The following is a 20,084-nucleotide window of genomic DNA, read 5'->3' on the forward strand; positions in this document are numbered from 1 at the left end:
AATCCAATACATCACTCAAGAATGACTAGTTTTTAATGAACAGGATATTATTTACTAAATCTATGCCACAACTGCGATTTTTCCCCTTTGTTCACCAATGCAGTTCACTTCCGAGCTAAAGTTAATAATAATAATAATAAACAATTTCTATTGCTCTGGGAGCAAAGTCCCTTGGAGCAGAATACATGTTACATGAGGTTTTGAAACCTATGGAGTGAAACAGGTTTACATAATGCATAGAATAAGGTAATTAAACCAGTCACAAAACATAATTTAACATCAGTTGAACGAAACATATAGCACAATACATAATACATACATACAAATACAAAGAACAATAGTTAAATATTTAGCCTGATAGAAGAAAGTTAAGGAGAAAGGAGTGCGTAACTATGGTGATAATGGAAAATAATGCAATACGGATCACATTTAGTTACTTCAATATTCACGCACAAACGGATTAAAATGAAAACTTTTCAAAGTCCACAGAAAAACTTTTTTTCACAACAATACTGTTTGAATTCCGTTGATTACGAAGGGAAAATTTTGTATTCCTAAAAAAACCTACTTCTTAAAAGATACCCAGCAAAACGAGGAAAAGTTTCAATTGTCATGTGCCTTTTTTTGGAGGTGACAATGAAGAAAGTGATCAGTGCACGGGAAATGGAAAATCGTTAAACCCGATTCTATTTTGATCGCAATCATACATTGGTAAATGGTAAAGATTACTTGGTAAATGTGATGAAAAGGTCAAAAAGAAATGTTATCTTTCTTTGATTAGGCCTCATTCAGAATATGCTGCTAGTATATGGGGTCCTCACGAAGTCGGATTAATTGCCGAATTGGATCGGGTGTTAGAGGAGTTAGATTTGTAAAACGTTGTTATGATAAACTTAGTAGCGTATCGAAAATATTAGAACAGCTAGGCTGGGAAACACTCACGGAGCGAAGGTTAAGTTACAGACAGAAACTTGGCATACGCGTATATTGGAAGGATGTCTCTTTAGTGTTGATGTTGGAAATGTATTATTACCCCAATCTTACTACGGTAGAAAAGATCATGTGAATAAAATTAGATAGATTAACAGTAGAACAGACAGATTCAAGATGTCATTTTTTCCACGAAAAATATGGGTTCATAATAACATTTTTCGACCACGGTAGGGTCATGCTCGGATAAAATTATTCTGGTGCGTATGCACCCCCTGCCACACACCCTATCAGTGGCTTGCAGGGTATTTATAAATTTAAAAATATAAAACACATTGCTCTCGAAAAATGTAGTACTCACCATAGCCATTATTCCTCACGTATGTATTTCCAATTTAATATTCATTACATGATTGGGGACCAATGGGTAGTGATATTAGTTTAATGTACTCCAGAAGTGAAAAAACCATCTCTCAAATTATATTTTAAAACTTTCGCTAAGTTTTCTAATGATTCCCTACCAGGGTTTGGTTTGCAAACGTCATTATGATACTCCCCCACCTAGGGTTTCCGGGCGGGAATTTCTTCCCATCATTCTCGGGAAATTTCGGGTAAAGTTTGTCTCCGACAATTTTCCTTTCCCAGCATTCCCATTCTTTCGTAACCAACGCCCCCTTTTGCGTCGGGATGGATATTTCAATGTACAATGATTGAAGTATAGGGTTTTCAAAGAGCAGCTGAGATTACTTAACGCATAATAAATGCTGTCGTGGGGATGGGGTAGATGCATCCTATTCAAATTGGAGTTTCGCTACGGAGGCACTTAGCACGCCATCGTCAGAGTGTATTTGACACCTACGAGGCTAAACATAGATGGATACGGCTTGGCGCTGGCAAGACGCTTACCTGTGCGGCGCGATGTGGCAAAGGGGTGGGGATTGGGGTGAATAGGGTGGCGACGAGAGGCGAGGAGGACGGGGAGGGAAATTAAGGAAGATCGACCTGATGAAAAGACAACGAGGAACGACTTAATTCCGCCGAAATTGTGCTTTTCGGGAGAAAACTGAGAACTGAGTTCGATTACTTCCTTTTCTCCATCATCTGTCAATCCTTAGGAAAAAAATGATGTGCCCTTGTAAATATCGTAATTGGCTGCAGGTAGATAAGTTTGCGGTTCTTCCAACAATAAAGTCGTGCTCATGTGGATACGAAGAAAAACTGAAATCAAAATGCATTCCATCACATACATCCGTTTCAATTCGATATGTATGAACACAATTGCGTTCAACTGCCTCGTATGCCAACTGAAATCATTTTGAGTTACATGTCCAAATGCAACGTATACAGCACATACATAATACTTCAAATTCTACGAGTTTTTTGAATGGAATAACCGTCCTGAATAGTTAATAGTAATAGTTTTCATCACCCATCATCACTCATCGAAATTTTAACTTACGCATGAAGGAGTGAGCATATTGAGCAAATATTCCAATTCCCAGTAAGTTCATCCGAAGTTTATAGATGCTATGAGTGTCGCAAATAGAGGTGTTGTAATATCAAAAAACTTACTATTGAGAAATTAACAGATTTTTTTTAAATTAAATAAATTCCTGAGATTTAATAGGAGATGGTCTTACAGTTAGCGAAGATCTTTCTAACCGTTTTGCTACCTTAGAGTTCTTCCGTAATTTGCTCTGAGTATAAGCATATATGAACCTGAACCCTCAGCGCGTTTTTTAGATATTCAGTAACAATTAACACCAAATTTAGTTATCCTTTAATTATTTCGATTCAATTTCATCCGATGTCGACATCGTTTCCAACATACAAAGTCAACGACATTAATATTATCGAATATTTTTTCATTAATTTTTTTTTTCAATCGGCAAAAGTTGATGGGAGAAAATTCGCGGTGAAATTGATACTAAAACGGGATTTTTTTGCCAAATATTGTCCCGAAACTAAAAATCAAATGGTATTGAATTCGATCTCATATTCATGTCCTCCAAAAAAAAACAAATGAGACATATCGATAGTTCATCATGTTCAATTCGAAATTTTTTTTAAAAATAAAAACTCTCGAACTTTAGCGTTAAAATTTCTTGAGACTCGGGTTGCGTCTCTTCGAGTCTTTCAAGTCGGCGAGAAAGAATTCTCAGACAATATTAAAAGTCAAAAAGTATAGCCAGAAGGTTTATGAATTCGACCGACGGCTCAGTTTCGTTGATTTTTGGAAAAAATCAAAACCCCACCCCCCCTTCGCATCCCCCTCCCCCTTCACGTCTCGCGCGCATGCTCTTCTTGTATCGAGCGCAATCGTGAGAGCGTTTCGGAGTCCGGTCAACCTCCGGACATTGGCGCCCCATACACCAGAATCAAGCACGTGGCAAAGTTTCCTTCTGGTTACCATGTTCATGGATTTGGACGGGACCGAAATATCCAACATTACCGAAGATAGTCATCAATAGTCACAGATAAGCCCGTAAGGCTCTATCTATTACCCCATTCCGTGGACAACTAAAGCAGTTCCGCGCAAGGCAATAAAACATTTTGTATCGCATTAAAATTCCTTCTGGAGCTATCCATGCTTGATATCACCCTTCTCGTCAACATATATACAATATCCAGCGAGGGAGTGTAGCGGAAGGTGCCAAGAAACCAGCCAGACATGCAGAAATATCAGGTCAGACATACATTTCCATCAGTGAGGCTGGGAATCACACGCAGAGAGAAGGTTAAATTACTGATTAAATCTCTTGCAACAATTGGAAGAACGTCTCTTGATCAGTGATATTGAAAATGTATTATTACCCCTATCGTGCTACGATAAGACAGGCCATGTCAATAAAATTAGATACATCAAGTGTAGAACAAATAGATTAAAGTTGTCATTTTTTTCCACGAACGATAAGGAATCATAATAAAATTGTCCGACTACACTAGGATCGTATTCGGGTCAAAATTATGGTGTGTGTTCACTCCCTGTCACACACCCAGCGGTGGCTTGTAGGGTACTAAAATAAATAAATTAACAAAGACTTAAGCTAATACACAAAGAACAAATACCATTGAAACACGAGAAGGTTATAGATCAATGTTAATATTCGCTGGTTAGGCCTCATTTAGAATATGCTGCAAGTATATGGGATCCCCATGAAGTGGAATCAATTGTCGAATCGGATCGCGTGCAACGTAGAGAGATTCGTAAAACGTTGTTATGATAAACTTAGTAGAGTATCCAAAATAATAGAGCAGCTAGCCTGGGAATCACTCACTGAGTGAAGGTTAAAACTACAAATTAAATCTCTTGCATGCATTACAAGGGTGTCTCTTTGGCGATGATGTCCAAAATCTATTATTAGCCCCATTGCACTATGGTAGGATAGATCATGACGGTAAAATTGGAGAGATGTGCAGAACAAATAGATTGACGGAGTCGTTAAATTTTAATATTTAAGTCAACCCTATATGCGGTTCAGAATTCTCATCCTTCAAGGTTTAATCCTCCCTTCCACTCTTCAATGATTTGTTTATTCACAAGACGTCGAGGATAAATCATGCAGAGACGACACTGGCTAACTTACCTACCTACCACCGCGTCGGTCCTAACAAAACTTCGCTGACGTACAGACTACCTCTGACGTCACGCTTCTCGCACATCAGTTATACATAGGTTGCCGTATTAAAATATATAATGAGTCACAGATGATGAAATATTATTCGAAAAAAAATTTTAACTTTTTAGTGAACAATAATCTAAATATCATCCTGATATCAAAGAGGATTTATTTGAATATGAAATGAGAAGAGAATAAGCCAACGTAATCACGGGTTGCCCCGCAGTTCCTGTTATGTTGGACGTCAATAACAATCTCGAGGACGTCTCAATTTATTTATCCTTCAGAGCACAAGAGAGCGAATTAAATTATAGGGATTTTCATTTTTGTTGAAAGGAAAATTTCCAGGGCTGTTTGCTATTTTTATTCCAGGGCTATTTTTACTAGTGTATCTATAGCAGAAATGTAGGTGGATGGTGAACTTTTCCCTTATGAGATCATTTTATATAGCGTTCGGAAGCCGTAATAGGGCAAATAGATTTATAATTTGCTTTGATATACGCCATTTAAGAGTGAGTCCTTTTCCGCTTTCATTACGACGCAAATTCGAAAAACTCTCCTCGCTTCTGAAAGGTCAATCAAAATATGTCTAAAAATCAGAGCCCGGAAGATGGCTTTCTTAGTGATGACCATGACACAATCACTAAATTATGTAATTAGCACGTCCACTTAAATAGTGAACACTTGAGTATTTCTGAGTTTTCCACCCATGAGATTCAAGTGAAGAGAAAGGAGGTGAAATTACATTCCAAATTTTCGAAAATAATTCAGTTTGAACTTGCTTCATCCACAAGCATTGGTTAATAAAATAACAAAACTGTAAATTTGCAAAAAAATAATATATGGTTTGATTTTTTTTATAATTCGTCAACTGGGTAGAAGATAAAATATAGGTAATGATCAAAATTGGACAGTGTTGACATTCAAAAATGTGAGTTTCAGACGTGATTCAATATAAATTGAATATAATGAACGACAGAGACGCCACGCCATCTTCCCTCCCCTCTCCCATTTGACCAAATACACCCCCTAAGTCGTTTAACTAATAAGATGATGTGCTAACACCGAAACATGGTTGGAAATAAATATAAGTTTTATTTTAGATGCAGATGTTTTAGTGCCCTGCAAAGCCACCGCTTGGGTGTGTGGCAGGGAGTGAATACACACCAGACTAATTTTGACCCGAATAGGACCCTACGGCGGTCGAACAATTTTATTCTGATCCCTTATCGTTCGAGGAAAAAAATTACATCTTAAATCGATCTGTTCTACACTTAATTTCTCTAATTTTATTCACATGATCTCTCCTAGCGTAGTACGATGGGGGTAATAATACATTTACAATTTCACTGCTAAATAGACTTCCTTCCAATTGATGCATGAGTTTCAATCTGTAATTTAACCTTCGCTCCGTGAGTGATTCCCAGCCTAGCTGCTCTAATATTTTGGATACGCTGCTAAGTTTATCATAAGAACGTTTTACAAATCTAGCTCCTCTACGCTGCACGCGATCCAATATGACAATAAATCTAACTTCGTGAGGACCCCATATATTAGCAGCATATTCTACATGAGGCCTAACCAGCGACAGGTAACATTTATCTTCGGCCTTTTCATCCCATTCACCCAATACTCTTCTAATAAATCCTAATTTTTTGTTAGCTAATCCACATATTCCCAGCATATGTTTCACCCAGGAGAGGTCGTGAGGGAGGGTATGGTCTATGAGCTACTAGAGGCAGAAAGTTTTTAATCTGAAAAATGGTTTATTGTGATGTTGTATACGTGGAGTATATGTTGCCGTCTCGGGAGAAGGAGAGATTATTTGATATTTTAGTGTCCTGCAAGTCACCGCTAGTGTGTATGGTAGGGGAAAAGTAAGTAAATAAGAGTAGCGATTCTTCTGGGTTTAGGTCAACCTTGACTAGTTTACCACTCTTAAAAATAATAATTCAAGATCTCTTGAATCAAGGAGCGATACCGAAGAATTTCGTGCCATCACCAGAAAACTTACCATAGTATCTCCAAATCGCCAATAGCCTTCGAAAAATAGTTGTTAGAGATGTGCTCTCTTCCTTAAAGGACGTCAGAAATTACCTGGGAATGTCGTTGCGTAAAGTAATGAAGGCTTAAAGATCACCCTTTCTTGGCTCAATTCGTGGACGACTTTAACAGGGCTGCCAACGAAAAATCTTCTTTTCACCCTCGTTAAGTGTACCGCGCCGGACCTAAGACAATGCAATTTGCTAATTTCGCTATCTTTAGCTTTCTTTATTTTTGCATTCACGCTGAGTACGTGCCCTTGTTGGTTTCTCTATTCGTATTCCGAGGAGCCATGTTTATACGTGTATATAAAGGAGCTATATAATCATTATGATTATTTAATATTCCTAAAAACCTCTCTAGTGGTTAGAATTAACCCTTCTAACTAATATTGTGTTAACGTGTGTATACACACACGTATATTATATATATATATGTATATATATAGAAATATATATACAAAAAATTTATACATGTACATATACATACATACATACATTTATACATATGCATATATATGTATATGTATGTCCACTTACAAAAAAAGGATTAACAGAAACGTAGACATAACTCAAACTATTGGCTAACTTATTAAATTCCTCCTCTCTTCAACAATGTCTCACCGAATGCCTCCGATAGCCTACCAAATCGTGCACCGATGCCCAAAGTTGAAGTCTCATATAATGGATTCAAAATTTTGCTGAAAATCATCAAGCTAATTAATCCTCCGAGTCAGATGAAACACCTGCTCGAATATTTGAGGATCTAGCTTCAGAAATTGCGCCGTATCTAGAAATCATATTTAAGAAGTGGTTTGTAGATCACAAGGTTCCAAGATGGAAAACGGCTAGCGTAACACCAATATTTAAAAACGGAGACAGGGAGGAACCTAGCAATTTACAGGCCTAATTCCCTCACATCCATTTCGTTCAAGGTTAAGGAACAAATAGTTACTCGTTCCATCGTGAGACACCTCGGTAATTAGAATTTATCCACGGAAAATCGGACCGGTTTCCGAAGATGCGAGAGACAACTTGTGCTTTTTGTTCGTGATATTCTTATTTCGGGAGAGAGCAATGTTCCAGTGGACGCGATTTATAGATAGCCTTTGAAAAATTACCTCATAGTAAATCACTACTCGCAAAGATAGAAACATATGTCATAGATAAAAATATCCGGGGTTGGATCAAAGAATTTTTGAATGGTCGAATACAAAGGGTAGTGATAGTTGGAGTCGACTCAAATGCAGTAGAAGTTTCAGAAAAAGAGATACTTAGTTATTCCACATATATTTTTTTATTAAACACGACCCGGGTTTCGACTTACAAAGTGGTCATCAGATGACCTGATGATGACTTTGTAAGTCGAAACCCGGGTCGTGTTTAATAAAAAAATATATGTGGAATAACTAAGCATCTCTTTTCCTGAAATGCATCGCTTCCACAAAGTGACGCCTCAAACCATTCTATTCAGCAGTAGAAGTTACTTCATGTGCTCCTCAGGGAAGTGTTATCAGGCCTCTTTTATTCCTACTTTACATTTACGACATTGGCTCCTTACTCACTAGTAAGATGCGTTTATTTGCCGACGATGCAGTGGTTTACCGTAATATCTGTCTTCCTGAGGACACAATCAGCTTTATCAGATGCCTTTTATGCTATACAACGCTGGTGCGACACTTGGTAATTAGAAATAAACTTAAAAAAGAGCGTAGTGATAGATTTTTTGAAAAAGAGCAATTCCCTCCCGAATGCCTACTGCATTGGGAACATGGAAATGGAATGTGTAGACTCAATTAAAATACCTAGGTGTTACTCTCACTCACAATCTCTCCTGGGTGAAACACATACAGGGAATATCGCTGCTACAAGCTTACAAAAAATTAGAATTTATCAGTGGAGTACTTTGTAAAGGAGAGGAAAAGGTCAAAGGGAAATATTATCTTTCGCTGGTTAGGCCTCATTTATAATAAACGAAGTTGGATTGAATGCCAAATTGGATCGCGTGCATCCTAGTGGAGCTAGACTTGTAAAACGTTGTTATGATAAACTTAGTGGCGCATCCAAAATATTAGAGCAGCTAGGCTGGGAATCATTCACGGAGGGAAGGTTCGCTAAAAATTAGTCTGGTGAGTATTCGCCTTCTACCACACACCTTAGCGGTGACTTACAGGGTACTTAAATAAATAAATCTCTTAAAAAGTGCCAATCTTTACCTATCTCTATCATGCTCACCGAACATATTGACCCGAATATGACCCCGCGGTAGGAGTCATATTTTGGTCAAACTTAAGCTGGTGTGTATTCACCCCCTGCCACAAACCCTAGGGGTAGCTTGCAAGGTGTAAAAATATCTAAAAAAAACATTTTCCCGTCTATCACACAGTGTACAAAATTGAATTTCCTCTCAGTATCTCCTACACTCACTATTCCTGCCTTTTTTGATTTAATCTAAAAAACCTTCTTTCCTTCCTTTCCCTAGTGCTGTTTGTTTGTTTTTTTATCCGTTTTGTTTTATCATTCTTCATTAACTTCAAAAAAAAAACCCGATCTGTGCTCATCCTCTTATTTCAGCCAACAAATTTCCGGTCAGCAGTCCAATGCTCTACCCACTGGACTACCACTACTCACAATGTGTATATATATACATACATAAATACACATACACACACGCTACATGAAAGTAAGGGGTCATTTACGGAATGTATGCATTTTAACACAAAAGAATTAAATATTTTAAAAATATCATTCTGGAGATAATGCATTGGGCAATACGTTGCGAAATCCCCGAAAAGCTTAACGGACTGGGGAGGAAAACTAACGCTGGAAACGAGTTCACCCCTTCATCAGAAGCTCGCAGGCCCTTCTGCCACACCACCACTATTCCTAACAGCAACCCGGCCTGCTTCGGTACCACTCCTCTCGATTCGTGCAGCCCAGCCGTGCTCTTAAAAAGCGATCCGCAGACAGAATAAAATTTTGATTAACGAGCTCCGCGCCGACTTCGTGCGAGGGCAAAATCAAAAAATTAGCCCCGAGATAAGAGCGCTCGCTATATCCTGCGATTTCCCCCCTCACGTTCCGAACATTTGCTAAGGTGCTCGAATCTAAAGTTTTCGAAATCCAAGCTCGGAACCGTCCTCCAACCTCTTCCACGCACTACCTGTATGCGATCCATCACTCTTTTTCTCCTGTCCCCCTCCCACCCTTCTAAACCCTCTCCATGAGGCCTCGGTGGAGTAAAATATCGCCATAGCCGTTCGCGTCAATAGATTAATAAGCAATGAGCGCGGAATATTCGACACCAAGTTTAAACTTTATGTACGCCAAATCTTTTTTTTTATGTGGACGATATAGAAGTGGGAGGAGACAAAACAGCGAAAGCTCGTTCTCTCCTCCAAAGGTATATTTTTTCGTTTTTTTTCCGCATAAACTAATTTTCAACTGCTTCCTTTTTTGTGATTCCCACTTTAGAGTGCGGAGTACATAAAACTCACCCCTGAACTCGCACAGCATTAACCAGGTGCTCTGTCGCACATGTAAGTATGCAAGACTCTTAAGCTTTTGCGTGTATTTTAATACTAATTTCCTCACGCATGCCCGTGGATTTTCTGTCACTTCAAATTTGTACTAAGAATAAACCAAATCATGTTTTACCAAAAAACTTTTTTTTTCAAGTTGACAGCTAATTTTTGTCTCGATAATCTCCGCGATGACAATTTATTGAAATATTTTTACCATAAATGAAATCTCCGGTTTGAGATATCACGACGGTTATCATTCTCATACTTATCATATTTTCAATGAATCTACCAAGTTAATGGACCGCCTACCCAGATGAAAGGTTAATTTTTTTTTTACATTATGAAAAAATCTCAATGCTTTTCATGCAAAAGTTATACGCTTTTCCAAACCGATCTTAGATTCATAACTACGTTGTCTTCCGTTTTCGTCGCACGTTACCGGCCTCAAGAGTTTACATTAGCTAAAAATCATAACAATTTAATCAGGGTGCGAATGCCCAAGATTCATTTTAGAAGTCTATATTTTGTCTTTGGAGCTGATTCTTCCATTCCTCTCCAGTTTCTCTCCAGAAGCATAATAACCTAATTATCATCACTTAAGAATATTCCCATAAAAATTGCGTAATCTCCGTATTATTTTCACGCTCCATACCTAGAATTCGGAATAAAATTCCAATTCTTCGCGTCGCGAAGAACGAATTCCATGAAATAAAATGAGTGCGTGAATCCTTCATCTTTTGTCTACCTTTCTGGATAGTTACCAGTGCTACAATGAATAATCAATATTTTTTACCCATAGTTGATACATTGCTGGTGGGAAAAATTGCTAATATTTGTGGTGTAATATATATGAACAGTTCTTATAAGGCGTTCTCTCTCTCTCAGAAAACACAGTAATTAATATTTTAAAAATTTATCAGTTTCAATTTTTTCTCTCTTCCCCTCTATTTCTACCGAAACCTTATTCTAAAACTAGCGATGTGGAAATACAAAACCACGGCGTGTTTGCAAAAATGTTATTTTTGAAGTACAAATATGAATCTTGCCTTCGTTATCTATGATTTACGATACCGAAAGCTATCATAGGTATTTCAAAATTTATCAATGCCAACGAAGTAAGGGGTTTTGTACAAAAAGTAAAAGTATTCCTTCCTGTTTTCGTCGTCCAATATATCATGTTGCCTCACGTTTCAACTTATGTAATAATCGCCTTCGGCGAATCTTTACATAGGGACTCCGCCGCTTCGCCTGCAGAGGTGACGCGTATCAAACCCATGATGTCAGATTCTGAAGCGTTCTCGCCATAATGAGACCGTCTCTACGATGTCGGCACGTTATCCGTCTGTCTATTTACATCGCATTCGGGATCTAGCAAAGCGATGGGATACAGACGTATCATTTGTCAAAAACATAGACCATCCCTCGTTTCCACCCTAACCTCCTTCCTCTCCGATTGCCTCGCATCTCAACTGACCCATTCTTCAACCCTACCCCCTTCCCATCCTCCTTCGCCGACCCCTTGGACCTGGGTCGCCCACTCCCAGAAGGCTCCGACACGCCCTCCGACCAGTTTTCCGGCCGCGCCGGCGATGGTAACCCGCTGCCACCTCCACATCCAGCAAAATGATTTGGTCCATCTTAAATCCTACCTTCGTATGAAGGAGTCTCCCTTACAACCACCACCTTACGATGACCCCCGCCTCAGGGTTATTCATTTCAAATATTCTGAAATTTTCAGCATTGCATCTCTGAAGTATGTTTTTCTTCTTCATATGCTATTAGGGTGAATCAATTGAAATACTTAAAAGTGGACTAAAATTTTAAAATGGTGTCCCACTCTCCCAATTTTTATTGGCAATAGTGATAGCCATGGTTTGATGAGTGCCCCATATTTGTCAGTATGATGCCAGAACGCAACAATAGTGTAAAAATGACAGCCGCGTTCGCAACATGCACCACAGAGGAACAGCGTACTCTCATTTATTTTTTAAGTGTTTAAGATGAGTTTCTCATCTTAAACATCACTTAAACTAAAATTCATCACTGTGATCCATCTCTGTCACTCCAACAAGTTAACATGTGAAGTGGGCAGTTCTCAATTAGCATTATTTCTCCTAGAGACTCCCCCTGACCAGGTCAGGCGCACCAGGTATTGACACTACTAGCAGTTAAACTCATGGTATTTCTAGAGTTATCATGAACTTTAAAAGTACTGGTATATTTCTATTACCCACCATGGAGATTACATATGAATCTAATCATCATCAATATTTCAATCCTAAGATTGGTTTACTGCAGTCCCCCATTCTTCCCTATTTAGTGTTAATTCCCTAACCCTCGAATAGGTTCCATGTTTTACATCCTACTTAATTTGCCCTATGTACTTGTCTCTTGGCCTTCCTCGCGGGATCATTCCTTCAATTTTTCCTTCTATTATGTTTCTAACTAATCCATTGTGCATCTATGTGCGTCCAATCCATCCACTTCTAATGAATCTAGGATATAATCTAGAATATATTCAAGGTTTTCATTTGATTCTCCCTAGTACTATATTACATTTTTGTTCAATTTTATAGGCTGCGTCCACCTAAAACCTACTCCAACCGGTATAACATCGATAATAATAATAATTATATATATATATATATATATATATATATATATATATATATATATTGAAAACAATAATAATATATATATACTCATTTTATATAGGAACAGATATAAGGAAAAGGGATAGGAACACACATAAAGGACGAACACAGGAGAGGTGAGGAAGGCGGAATCAAGCAGATTACGAGAGTAAAAATATTTCCTAGACCGGGGTAAAATATTTTTACTCTCGTTATCTGCTTGATTCCGCCTTCCCCACCTCTCTTGTTTTCGTCCTTTATGTGTGTTCCTATCCCTTTTCCTTATATCTGTTCCTATATAAAATGAGTATTTGTTCGCCGTTTGGCGGGATTTCGAATGTTTGAATGTGTGTATATATATATATATATATATATATATATATATATATATATACATATATATACATACATATATATACATATATACATATATATGTATATATATATATATAATTCATACGCATATAGATAAAAGAATTGAAATATATTTTAGGGCGAAAACGAGGTTACTGGGGAATGTATATGGATCTCAAGTAAAAAAATATTACTATTATTCCTGATTCTTAAGGGGTTTTATGCATATGAATACTTGAACGGTACACCAATTGGAACGCATATCGTCGGCGATTTTACAAACGCCAATTTTCGGCCATCACTTACAGCATACTTAGCCATAGTACTGCTGCGATAGGTAAATTAGGTAATGAAGGCAGGCGTGTAAAAATGCTGCAAAAAACTCTTTCTGTCATTGTGAAACACACAATTTTATCTACAACTCATTTCTCTAATCCATTACTTCAAAGGTCACGCATTCCCATGCGCATTAACTGAAAAATTGCACTCTATTCTGGTGAGCTGCTTTCTTTTAAGCCAAAAGCAAAAGCTTTAAGCAATCTAATGGATCAAAATGTTCACAGTTCAATTGACATCACATTCGTCAATATCATATTTAAATTCGCCACCTTTAATTGCACGCTACCTCTCATGGAATACATTTTATCTCATTCCAGAAATAACGCTTTCCCGCATGAACTATCACCATTTTCTTAATCCAACAACATTTCCCTGTCTGACCTCGATCGGCCTTGTCCGTCCCCTAGCGAGAGAAATGGGTTCGTCATCTGAAAACCAACCAACTTCTCAAGGAGGATGTTATAATGGCAGAACACGAACCGGAACTAACCCGTCATTCACTCATGTGGCAAGCTCAATAAGAAGCCTGGAAACGGATTTCATGGCCTTCAATATTGATAACCACATTAAAAGAGAGTTTTTCTTTATTTTAATAAAATTTCGTTGCGTAAAGGATCAGTCTTCGGCAATGATCCGCGTTAATTTTTTTCCTGACCTCCTGACGGATTTAATTGCACATACATATCGCATCCATTGGAAAAGGAGCTTAATTCTCGACGTCTTAGTCTATAAACCGAGGTTTAAATGAATTAGTGAATGGATACACGTAACTCTGTTGAACAGAGAATATATTTAAATGTCATACACAAATTATGTTTTTCGGAAAATATCATTTTTGAAGCACTTTAAGTAACGAAGTGAAAGGGCAAAATTAAGACTTTTGAGAACGATAAACGACAGTAAAATTTACTTTTAGCAGCAAGGGAATTATAATGAGACTAAACTTAATATGTTGACGGATTTGACCAATGGGATTAAAATAAGATGGAATATTCAATGATTTGTTCATACACGCTCATTACTGCACGACGTAGATAGGCATTCTTATATGTATATGTACATTTGCTTGTGCATGAGTACGAACACAAACACATACGCATCACACACACACACACACACACACACACACACACATATATATATTGTAATCACAGCAATCAACATGCGGTCGATTTTGTAGGTGATGATAAAATTCACCCGATAAAAAGCCCTTTATGGCGTGTGATTTTCACACATCAGGGTAGGGGGGCCGGTTCCTTTCCCTATGCCGGTTATGGTTGCCCAGGAAGATCTAATTCCCGAAAAAATCACACGGATATACTATATATATATATACACATTCAAACACGAAATCCCGCCAAACGGCGAATAAATACTCATATATACAGAAACAGATATAAGGAAAAGGGATAGGAACACATATAAAGGACGAACACAATAGAGCTTTTGAAATGTGGGTGTGGAGAAGAATGGAGAAGGTGAAATGGACAGAGAAGAAAACAAACGAGGAAGTACTTGGTATGGTAGGCGAAGAGAGGGGTCTGTTGGGAGAAATTCTATGAAGGCAGGAAAAGTGGATGAAGGGGGTATTGACCGGCAGCGGGATGTTGAAGACTGTAATTGAGGGGATAATGTTAGGCAAACGACGAAAGGGAAGGAACAGGATAGGGATGTTGGACGGAATGAAGGGAGGAAGAAAGTACTCAGAGATGAAGAGGGACCTGATATAGAGTAGGATGATGGATTTTGCTAGGGGTCACGAATTATTTTATTTTATTTTATTAGTAATTATAACTATTGCCTATACTAACTATAACTATACTAACGATTACCTAATAATAATAATAAAAATTATATATATATATATATATATATATATGTATATATATATATATTATATATATATATATATTATATATATATATATGGAAAGATACTGGTCCCCCTACCTTGATGTGTGAATTTTCACACGCCGTATAGGGCTTAGTACTGGGTGATTTCTACCATCACCTACTAAACCGACCTTCGGGTTGATTACTGTGTTTATGAATTTTATGGTTTATATATATATATATATATATATATATATATATATATATATATATATATATATATATATACGTATATTTATATTTTTATTACATTAATCAGTTAAGGTAGGTTTTGGAAGGACCTTATACAGGTATTTATATATAAGTTCATGTTTATCCATGAATGTTTGGTATGCTAACAACCCCGCCACACTGACTCATGACGCTAATGTATACAATGTAAAGGTGAACCCACCATACAGTTTTTCCAAAAATAAAAATCATCTATTGCAATAAAAATGTCACGCAGCAATCCCGATCTAAAAAGAAGATGAGAAAACTGGAAAGAGTTCTTCCTTTTCGCAACAAGCCGAACGATTCGCTCAAGCAATAAAGTCGATTTTCCGCTCTTCTCTTTCGATACTCATGATCGTCCCCATTCGCACACAGCAATTAGATTTCCAACGAGATCGCCGACTCCGTCACCTCACGGTTCCCTTCCCCCCTCCCCCTCCTCCTCCCATCCTTCCGACACGAACGGGAGCTTCATGCAGACTCAATGGATTGGCCGCTCGCTTCGTCTGACCCGGCGACTGAGGCGATTGCGGGGGTGGTGGGGGAGAGAGAGAGAGAGGGGGGAGGGTGAAGGAAAATGATGGATTTGTCGACAACCGTGCCGTGCTAGGATCTCTGGGCTCATCCTCCTCCACTCCTGGGCGCCCTTACACCCCGCATATAACAAACGCCCCGCGGAACCCCCGCACATAACGAACGCACTCGCGCTTTAGTTCGAGTGGCCGCCATCGGCCGTGGAGGGAGTGCGAGGGTTTGCGTGGATAGGGGGAAAGGAGGGAACACATCCAGGCCGACTGCCATCTCGGAGGGAGGGGCGGGAGGGAGGGGAGAGGTGGGATGAGGGAGGAGGGGGGGATGAAGGGGGAGGAGAACCACATTCGATCCATTTGTCCTCTCATTGGTAGGAATCCGAAGGCAGCGTCCCGAGGCTCCCACCGTCACTACTGACGTCATTGAAAGGGTTCTGACGTCAAAGCTCTGCGGTTTCCTACCCACCCTCGCTTTTTTATCTCCTCTCCCCCAACTCTCCCCCCTCCAACTCGTCCCACCCCTCCGCCCCCGCCCTCTCCCTTCCCCTCCTTCCCTCCGTTACTTCAAACATGCATCCCCTCCGAGTTCCCACCCCCTGCCTCTCCCGTACTTTTCCACCCCTACCTCGCCCTCTGGCTCCATTACCTGCTCCTCCTTCGGAGGGTGGAAGGGTGGGAGGGAGGGTTAAGGGGGATGTGGAGGTAGCGACAGATAGGAGGGGGAGGGAGGGTGGTAGGGACGTGGGACACTAAACGTTTTTGGCCGGAGAGTTGAATACATCCCGTTATATCTCGACTTCTTGTTTTTTTTTGACTGTTGACAGTTTTACACAAATGAGTGCGGGAATAAATAAGTTCATGCAGTGTCTGTACGGCTGTCGCGTAAGCTGCAAATTTGCTGCAGCCGTAAAAACCTGACAAAGATCTACGTATGTCACGGTTGTCTCAGGGAGAATTTTATGCTGAATACTCGTGATACGAATGCGGAATTTCGGGGGTACAACATGAATTTGAAATTTACGAAGCAGTCGTCAATAGTCGATAGATAGGTTTTTTTTTCCTTCGGATCGGTGATACTTAATTCTTCAAAAGGATTACTTGAGTAATTTTTCAAAGATAGAACAACGTACGACTGCATTGCACTCCATGGCTTTAACAGGAACGGAATTTCGATTGAAAAACGCAATAAATTTCGTACGACATGATGAATCAACGATGTGTTCTCAATATCATAGTATGGGAACGAGCCATATGCTACATTCCGAGTTGATTCTATTGGCAGCATATAGGTTCATTTCATGTAATAATCATTCGCGAAATAAGGATACCTCAACTCTATCAATTTTGTTTTGCAACAGAGACCTGCGCCGAAGTCGGACTGGAGAAGCAATAGAGCCGATGGAGACACGCGATGGGTAGTGATACGCAAGGGAGGAAAGGAGGGTTCTCCGTTATCGTGTTTACTCTTTATCTTACACGCCAGGAGAGGCAAGGGGAGGGCTTTAGATGAGAATAAATGTGGGCGGGGACATGATGATTCATTCAACAAGATATGAGAAAGATCAAGCTTCAACTACGACTAAGTCAGCCCAAGAGATCGTGGCCGAAGCTAAAAGCGTTATAGAATCAATGACTGACGGTTGGGATGCGATTTAATGCGCTTCTGCTAAATTTTTTATTCTGAGTTACCAAAGTTAGTTCAATTCAATGATCCACGTATTTGAACAGTGCTCTGGAAGAAAATGGTAATAGCGTGAGGGACATTACAAGAAGTTCCGTGTTATTTAAAGGGGAGGTGGAGTGCACTTATTTCCAAAAAAAACATGTACTTATTGGGGAGGTCAACCAAAGATTATGGAATCTGTAGATTTGGAATGTTAAGTCAAACTGTTCAGGGAATGTATCTTTAAGGAAAGAAGACGAGGATAGAATGGGGGCTTTCGATAATTCCACTGTGAATAAAATTAGTTTAAAAAAAGGATTAAGCTTACGACAAAAGTTATTTGTGTAAAAGTCCCTTGAAATGCATTGGCATATATGAACTACTATTTCTGTATGTATCGCTGGTGCCTTAGCATCGATACCGGTGCCACGAATGATAAGGGATCAGATTAACCGTTTCCGATATGGGATTAAGAGTACATAATTTCCTTATTTCATTCTAAGTAGCCTTGCATGTTGTTAATTACATCTAACCTTAGTTTATCGTCCTTATCGTTGCTGGAAGGTACTTTCTTATACACACAGAAGTATATCTCACCTGGAGGCCGTGGTGAATGTGTATGCAAATAGCCATCAGGATCTACATTATTTCAATTATTTCTCATATGCATTGTGACTAAAAATTAAGAAAAATTTAATATGTTTAATGCCTGATGTAAATCAACGCGAATACCCGTCACGCTTACTCTCTTACCGTATTAATTTTTTACAAGCCTTGTGGAATTCCTTTGAAACCTTTCCAAATCCTTAATTTATATTTTTTCCCATGGACTTCAAATGCTTGACGAGTATACCATATGAAGTCTAACTAAAGAGCTTCATCCAAACTACATATCTACCTAAACCAATTAAACCACCTATTTTAATTACATTATCCTACAACCATTCTACTAAAATCTAACTCCTTCGACGTCTGAGTCACAAATATTCTTCTAATGTGTGTGCGTAATGAAAGGTTTGATGCCATTGCAACTCACAAGTATTTGACCTGTTCTGAAATGCTTACTTAATAATCTGAGTACGTTTTGTTTATCTTTGCTTTCAATCAAAATTAAGCTCCATGCATTTTCTGTCATCCACGTAATTCTAACCCCCATTTACAACAGAAATCCGAAAACCACAACAAGGAAATCATGAAAATGATAACGTTTTCATGATTTCAAAAACCTGATCTCATAATTAGTCTAGGACAACATTACTGGCATGGTATATCTTTCTTTGTTGACCTCACAGCTGAGTGTACCTGGTTTACAATAACCTAACCGAAAGGTTTGTCATACGCCATGGTACACCACGATAGATTATTATCATAGTGCATAGTATTCATTCATAAAAAATTCAATTATGTTTTCAAATGTAAAACGTTGAAACTCAGGCGGGGTTTTAATTTCGTGTATGTGGACTAAGTTACTCATTTCATTTCATTGCATAAATTTCTCTTCCATTATTTTGTTAAGAGAATGCAAAATACATTCGGTTAGTTTTGTCCCCGTAGTTCTTTCGTTTTCTAGAAAGAGGAGGGTGTTGAAACGTTAAAATATGTCAAGGAAGTCATTAACTAGAGAAGGTGGAACGGTTTACCTATGTTGGATGTATTCTGAATCAAAATGGTCAAAGAAGTGGGGGGTGTAAGAGGAATAATTGCGTTAGACAAAGAAGCTTTCATAAGGAGCAGGGAATCGATGACAGGGACTTTGAGTAAGGGTATTTGGAAACGGTTGGTCAATACTTTAATGTGAAGGGCGGTTTTGCACGGCATGGAACCATGGTCAATGAAGCAAGATGACAGATGTAGATTGGAGGCTTTTGAAATGTGGGTGCGGAGAGGGATGGAGAATGTGAAGTTGACTGAAAGGAAAATAAACGAGGAAGTGATAGAGAGATAAACTAAGAAACGCTAGGAATATGGATGCAGATATTTTGATTGGTAATTGGGTTGTGAAAGATTGTGAAGATAGAGGGAAAACTGTTAGAAAAACGAGGCAGGGATACATTGGATAGTTGTTGGTAGGGTACGGTGGCTTAATTACTTACTGTTTCCCACCTTGTGGGCCCGGGTTCTAACTCCAGTGGTGGTCGATTTTTTCAGCAGTATCCAGATCCCTTCTTGGGGTGCCATGTGGAGAACACTTTAAGTGATTATGCCGTCCATCAGATGGGACGTTAAATTGTGGACCCCTTCGCGACTTTCGTTAAGAGCAGCCCGACGCCGAGTTTCTATCCACCCTTCCTTCATTCCCTGAGCATCCCACTCTTACCAGATTACCACCGATGCCTTGTGATGC

Source organism: Hetaerina americana, unplaced genomic scaffold (genome assembly GCF_022747635.1).
Source record: "Hetaerina americana unplaced genomic scaffold, ioHetAmer1.1.p SCAF_38, whole genome shotgun sequence".
In the NCBI taxonomy this organism is placed as follows: Eukaryota; Metazoa; Arthropoda; class Insecta; order Odonata; family Calopterygidae; genus Hetaerina; species Hetaerina americana.